Genomic DNA, 8039 nt, shown 5'->3' with positions numbered 1-8039 from the left:
AGTGACTCTTGATGGGCCAGATGGATGGGCCAGAGGCTGGATCAGTAAAGGGCAGAGAGCTCCTCTCCGACTCAGATGCCAGCAAGGTGGAGGTGGGGTACTGGTATGGTATCATCAAAGATGAACTTGTGGGACCTTTTCGGGTTGAGGATGGAGTGAAGCTCAACTCCCAGACCTACTGCCAGTTTCTGGAAGACAACTTCTTCAAGCAGTGGTACAGGAAGAAGTCGGTATCGTTCAAGAAAAACATGATTTTCATGCAGGACAATGCTCCATCACATGCATCCAACTACTCCACAGCATGGCTGGCGAGTAAAGGTCTAAAAGAAGAAAAAATAATGACATGGCCCCCTTGTTCACCTGATCTGAACCCCATAGAGAACCTATGGTCCATCATAAAATGTGAGATCTACAGGGAGGGAAAACAGTACACCTCTCGGAACAGTGTCTGGGAGGCTGTGGTGGCTGCTGCACGCAATGTTGATCGAAAACAGATCAAGCAACTGACAGAATCTATGGATGGAAGGCTGTTGAGTGTCATCATAAAGAAAGGTGGCTATATTGATCACTAATTATTTTGGTTTTTGGTTTTGCATGTCAGAAATGTTTATTTCTAAATTTTGTGCACTGATATTGGTTTACCTGGTGAAAATAAACAAGTGAGATGGGATTATATTTGGTTTTTATTAAGTTGCCTAATAATTCGGCACAGTAATAGTTACCTGCACAAACAGATATCCTCCTAAGATAGCCAAATCGAAAAAAAGCCCACTCCAACTTCCAGAAATATTAAGCTTGGATATTTATGAGTCTTTTGGGTTGATTGAGAACATAGTTGTTGATCAATAATAAAAATAATCCTCTAAAATACAACTTGCCTAATAATTCTGCACACAGTGTATACTACCGCGCTCGCAGACGTCAAAAATAAATGTCTGAAAGAATCTAGAACACCAGGGTAAACATATGTCAGGAATAATTCGGCTAATGCCGTGATAGACCTACCTACAATAGTGCCAATAATAAAATGGAAAAAAAAAAATAAAAATCCCTGCACCTGCAATCCTCTATTGTGCTGCTATAGGGATCACAGAGACAACTGATAAAACCATCCAATTAGACACTACATATGAACCCATGCAGTGGATAGCACAATGGTTAAAGTACCTGTGTAGTTTGCTTTGTCCTCCTATATTGTGCTGGGTCCTGGAATCCCCGTATAGTGCCTGGCGGTGAGCGTCCTCCCAGAGATGCCCCTTGCCATGAATCACTGCTCACTGCTCAGAAAGCAACGGAGCCTCAGAGAGGCCACAAAATCCAACGCGTATCGAAGGAATCACTGTCCTTCTTCTTCAGGGCCCTGCGAGGTTTTTTTGGCTGTATAACAGCTGCAAAACATTTGGGGCAGAGACTCGAGCATGTCACTCCAGCACCAGCGATACTCGGTGCATACCCGAGCACCAGATGCAAACTCAAGTAGCGAGCATTAGTCGCCATTTCATCGGCATTTTTTTTTCTTTACTTCTGAAAAAACCCCAACCCTAAACGGCTTGTGTGCGGGCAAAATCGCTAGGGCGTACTAATACGTATCAGGCCCAGGGCACAGATACGTATTAGCACGTCCTGGGCCAGAAAGGGGTTAAAGATGTTCTTCACGTTTATGATGAGTCTGCAGTTATTCTATGTGACTGCAGACTTCTGACTTCTCACAGTGCACACTGCACACTGTCAGGATTCTCTGGTGCCGGCAATTTTCAAACATGCGGTCACAAGCTGACTAGACATGCGTGGCCTCAATGAAAATGAATTGAGCGAGGTTGGACACGTCTAGTTGTAATGTGGCCAGAAGTATACAAATCTCATACTTGTGCAAGGCAGAATCCTAAAAGTGTGCAGTGCATGCGCTGTGAGAATTCTGAAGCCTGCAGTCACATAGAATGACTGCAGACTTTCATCTCAAACCTGGACGAGCACTTTAGTTGTAAAATGAAAAAATGAAGCCCTGTAGCCAATTCTAACACAGTAGTTAATATACTCACTGTCAGGCTTCAGCTCTGCTTGCTAATTCCATCAGTCACCACATGACCACTTCACTCATATGCCATTTTCATACTGACGGTCACCTGACAACGAGGTTCTCTTCCTGCTTCTCTCTGTTTTCCACTGAACATTGAGAGAATTAGGGAGAGCAGCTCGACGGCACGTGACTAAGTGTGCAAATCGCATATGTGTTTGAGGAGTGGGGGGGTCTGGTGCCAAACTGAACTGTTGCCCCGGGTGCCAGAAGACCTCTGGAGCGGACACTGATCTACATGAAAATCTGCCTCCAGAGATCATTTTATATGAAGAGGGAGTTACCAGTGTGAAACAAGTAACTAACATAGAACAGGAGAAATGAACTTTGTCTCATAACAAGACACATTTTTTGCAGCTCTCTGAGCTCTGCTGTATTGTAACAATATTACAGCCATAGGCGGATTATAATGAGGGCAATCCGGGCTACCGCCTGGGGCCTCGGGTCTCCAGGGGGTCCGGGGCTCCGGGGGGGGCTATGGCCGGATTGCCCTCATTATATGTGTGGCCCCTCGGCACATACCGGCAGACAGTGGCGGGGGGGGGCCCCCGGACCACTCCCCCAGCAGCGGTTCACGGCCGCTGCTTCTTCTTCGGCCGGGCCAGCACTGCAGCAGTTAACTTCCCTGTGTGCTGGCCCGGCCGCGTCACTGCTAGGAGACACGGCCCTGTGAGCGGCCGTGTCTCCTAGCTGTAACATCACGCAGTGCGCGCCCGGCCTGCACTGCTACTTACCACCGGAGAGGAGCAGGAGCCAGGAGGACTGGAGCCGAGCCGGGGGATGGTGAGTGTGTGTGTGTGTGTGTGTGTGTGTGAGAGAGAGAGTGTGTATGTGTGAGAGTGAGTGTGTGTGTGTGTATGTATGTATGTGTGTGCAGGCAGATATCATTGTGTGATGTCTGTTTATATGTATTTTTGTGTTTCAAATGTGTTTATGCATGTATGTGTATGTCTGTATATGTTTGTGTGCGTGACTGCGTGCGGCCTCCTGCTGAGTATAGATGGCGCCGTGCGGCCTCCTGCTGTCTCTGGAGGGGGGGCCGTGCGGCCTCCCGCTGTGTATAGATGGCACCGTGCGGCTCCCTGCTGTGTATAGATGGCACAGTGCAGCCTCCCGCTGTGTCTAGATGGCTCTGTGCGGGCTCCCTGCTGTGTATAGATGGCACAGTGCGGGCTCCCGTTGTGTCTGGATGGCTCCGTGCGGCCTCCCTGCTGTGTATAGATGGCTCCGTGCGGCCTCCCGCTGTGTATAGATGGCTCCGTGTGGCCTCCCGCTGTGTATAGATGGCTCTGTGCGGCCTCCGGCTGTGTATAGATGGCTACGTGTGGCCTCCCGCTGTGCATAGATGGCACCGTGCGGCTCCCTGCTGTGTATAGATGGCTACGTGCGGCCTCCCGCTGTCTCTGGGGGGGAGCGCCATGCGGCCTCCCGCTGTGTATAGATGGCACCATGCAGCTCCCTGCTGTGTATAGATGGCACCGTGCGGCCTCCCACTGTGTATAGATGGCACCATGCAGCTCCCTGCTGTGTATAGATGGCACCGTGCGGCCTCCCGCTGTGTATAGATGGCACCGTGCGGCCTCCCGCTGTGTACAGATGGCGCCGTGCGGCCTCCCGCTGTGTATAGATGGCTCCGTGCAGCCTCCCGCTGTGTATAGATGGCTCCGTGCGGCCTCCCGCTGTGTATAGATGGGTCCGTGCGGCCTCCCGCTGTGTATAGATGGCGCCGTGCGGCTTCCTGCTGTGTATAGATGGCTCCGTGCGGCTCTCTGCTGTGTATAGATGGCTCCGTGCGGCCTCCCGCTGTGTATAGATGGCTCCGTGTGGCCTCCTGCTGTGTATAGATGGCTCCATGCAGCCTCCCGCTGTGTATAGATGGCTCCGTGCGGCCTCCCACTGTGTATAGATGGCTCTGTGCGGCCTCCCGCTGTGTATAGATGGCTCCGTGCGGCCTCCCGCTGTGTATAGATGGCACCGTGCGGCTTCCTGCTGTGTATAGATGGCTACGTGCGGCCTCCCACTGTCTCTGGGGGGGCACCATGCGGCCTCCCGCTGTGTATAAATGGCGCCATGCAGCTCCCTGCTGTGTATAGATGGCTCCGTGCGGCCTCCTGCTGTGTATAGATGGCTCCGTGCGGCCTCCCGCTGTGTATAGATGGCTCTGTGCGGCCTCCCGCTGTGTATAGATTGCTCCGTGCGGCCTCCCGCTGTGTATAGATGGCTCCGTGCGGCCTCCCGCTGTGTATAGATGGCTCCATGCGGCCTCCCGCTTTGTATAGATGGCTCCGTGCGGCTCCCTGCTGTGTATAGATGGCTCCGTGCGGCCTCCTGCTGTGTATAGATGGCACCATGCGGCTCCCTGCTGTGTATAGATGGCTCCGTGCGGCCTCCCGCTGTGTATAGATGGCTCCGTGCGGCCTCCCGCTGTGTATAGATGGAGCCGTGCGGCCTCCCGCTGTGTATAGATGGCTCCGTGCGGCCTCCCGCTGTGTATAGATGGCTCCGTGCGGCCTCCCGCTGTGTATAGATGGCTCCGTGCGGCCTCCCGCTGTGTATAGATGGCTCCGTGCGGCCTCCCGCTGTGTACAGATGGCGCCGTGCAGCCTCCCGCTGTGTATAGATGGCGCTGTGCGGCCTCCCGCTGTGTATAGATGGCGCCGTGCGGCCTCCCGCTTTGTATAGATGGCGCCGTGCGGCCTCCCGCTGTGTATAGATGGCACTGTGCGGCTCCCTGCTGTGTATAGTTGGCTTCGTGCGGCCTCCCGCTGTGTATAGATGGCGCCGTGCGGCCTCCCGCTGTGTATAGATAGCTACGTGCGGCCTCCCGCTGTGTATAGATGGCTACGTGCGGCCTCCCGCTGTGTATAGATGGCTACGTGCGGCCTCCCGCTGTGTATAGATGGCTCCGTGCGGCCTCCCGCTTTGTATAGATGGCTCCGTGCGGCCTCCTGCCGTGTATAGATGGCTAAGTGCGGCCTCCTGCCGTGTATAGATGGCTACGTGCGGCCTCCTGCCGTGTATAGATGGCTACGTGCGTCCTCCTGCCGTGTATAGATGGCTACGTGCGGCCTCCTGCCGTGTATAGGTGGCTACGTGCGGCCTCCTGCCGTGTATAGATGGCTACGTGCGGCCTCCTGCCGTGTATAGATGGCTCCGTGCGGCCTCCTGACGTGTATAGATGGCTTCGTGCGGCCTCCCGCCGTGTATAGATGGCTACGTGCGGCCTCCTGCCGTGTATAGATGGCTACGTGCGGCCTCCTGCTGTGTATAGATGGCTACGTGTGCTCAATATTGAGTCATACAATTAATGTAAGGCTATGTGCCCACAATGCAGAAATGCTCCGGATTTTTTTTGAGCGTTTCTGCATCTCCTTGGCAGAAAAAACGCATGCGGATTGTACGTGCGGATTGTACATGCGGATTGTACATGCGTTTTTCCTGCCAGGGACATGCGGATGTGAAGCGTTCTTCACATGCATTTCCGCATGTGGGTTGACAAGCGCTTTCCAAGCGATTTTAGCATCACTTGGAAAGTGCTTGACAACTTGGTCACACTATATAAATCCATGCAACTGGCATGGATTTATATAGTGTGACCGTAAAAGAATGGTAAAAAATAAATATATACTTACCTTCTGATGGCCTGCTGACGTCAGCGGTCGCGTGACCTGTCACGTGACTAAATGGCGTCACGGCAGGTCCTTTTCAGACCATCGCGAGCTGCCGGCAAGCCAGGACGCATCGGATAAAGACACCGGGGGCCATCAGAAGGTAAGTATAATATTTATTTTTTATTTTATTCTTTTTTTTACAGGTTTTATGGTACCCGGGTCCGAAGGAGAGTCTCCTCTTCTCCAAACCCGGGTACCATCCGCACATTGAAACACATGGATTCTGCATGTACAGATGCAGTGATGCGGATTCCATGCGTTCCAATGCAAGTCAATGGCGGCGAAAACGCTGCGCTTCCGCAAAATAATTGTTAGTGCTGCGGATTTTTCCGCATTGATAATCCGCAGCGGAAATTTCCGCAGCATGTGCACAGCACAAGCGGATTATCATTGGGGAACATGGCAGACCTTCTACCAAGCGTTTTTTAAGCGTTTCTGCAGTGGAATTGCCGCTGCGGAAACGCTTAAAAAACGCGTAGTGAGCACACAGCCTAAAAAAAATGATTATAATTAATATTGTGCCAAATTAATTTCACGTGAACTATCACATGATCTATCACAGGGGATCATGTGACAAGTCACGTGATACATCAGGTGTGTGTGTGTGGGGTGGGGGGCCTGCGCCTTCTAAACTGCCCGGGGCCCTTGCTACTCTTAATCCACCCCTGATTACAGCCCTGTCTGCCTGTGAGCTGGAGGCTGAGAGGAACCTGCAGATGTGTCAGGTATAATCACACACAGCTCTGCAGTGAGATCAGGAGAGCAGAGAGCGGCCATCACACATCACACTGGTAACAACTCCTTTTACACTGTGTTCCAAATTATTATGCAAATAATATTTTCTCAGATTTTCCCAAATTACCTATATGAATTGCAGTCATTGTAATTTTCCAGTCAAATAACTATTAGAGTACAATTGAAAGGTTTTTGTACAAACTGCCTATGATAACAGTATATTTTTTAAAAAATAAAACACTCAAACTGCACTCAAAATGCATGTTCCAAATTATTATGCACAGCAGAGTTTTCAACCTTTTCATTTTAATAAAGAACAAAAAAATGGTCATTTTTGAAATTATAAGCATTAGCAGGTTATTACAAACTGAAATCAAACATCTTTCAAATCAAAACTTTATTCTAGGTGATGTTACATTTTCACATAGGACCCCTTGTTCGAAAGGAGCTTCTGAACTCTCTCGTCCATTGAATTTGTCAGGTTTTGGATGGTTTCTGCTTCAATTGTTTTGCATGAGGACAGAATACCCTCCCAGAGCTGTTGCTTAGATGTGATCTGCCTCCAGCCATCATAGACACTCCTTTTGATGATGCTCCAGAGGTTCTCAATGGGGTTGAGGTCAGGGGAGCATGGGGGCCACACCATAAGTTTGTCCCCTTTTATGCCCATAGCAGCCAGAGATGCAGATGTTTTATGTGCAGCATGAGACGGGGCATTATCATGCATGAAAATGATCTTGCTGCGGAATACACGGTTCTTCTTCTTGAACCATGGCAGGAAGTGCTGATTGAGAAACTCAACACACATTATGGAGTTCATCTTTACCCCTTCAGGGATCCTAAAGGAGCCGACAATCTCTCTCCCCATGATTCCAGCCCAAAACATTGCTCCACCTCCTCCTTGTTGGCGCTGTAGCCGTGTTTGCATGGGGTGTCCATCAACCAGCCATCCTCCACTCCATCCATCTGGACCATCGAGCGTTGCACGGCACTCATCGGTAAACAAAACAGTTTTGAAGTCAGTCTTCATGTATTGTTTGGCCCACTGGAGCCGTTTCTGCTTGTGTGCAGTGGATAGAGGAGGTCGACAGGATGGCTTACGCACAGCTGCAAACCTCTGAAGGACCCTGTATCTTGTTGTTCGGGGGACGATGGAGGCACCAGCAGCTTCAAAAACTTGTCTGCTGCTATGACAAGGCTGCTCTTTTAACCTGACGTAATTGCCTGTAGGAAAGAGTCCTCAATTTTTCCTTATCAGCACGCACACGTGTGTACTGTGAATCAGCTACATACTTCTTGATTGCCAAGACACTTCATCCTGATCATCGCACAATGTTGATTGTAGTCATGCCTTGACCTAAACACTCCACAATTTGTTGCTTCTCAGCAGCCGACACATCCTTTTTCTTTCCCATTTTGGCAGAAAATGTAGGCTGCTTAATAATGTGGGACAGCCTTAAGTAGTCTTGCCGTTCATTGGACACACCTGCCAAACTAATTAGCACAGGTGTCTGCAATTGCTTACAGTGATATAAAGAGCCCTGACACACATCACCATC

This window comes from Phyllobates terribilis, unplaced genomic scaffold (genome assembly GCF_046119375.1).
Source record: "Phyllobates terribilis strain yellow unplaced genomic scaffold, ASM4611937v1 Scaffold_1__5_contigs__length_1240528914, whole genome shotgun sequence".
NCBI lineage: Eukaryota > Metazoa > Chordata > Amphibia > Anura > Dendrobatidae > Phyllobates > Phyllobates terribilis.
The sequence above is the reverse complement of the archived record's forward strand: the minus strand, read 5'-3'. Positions refer to the sequence as shown.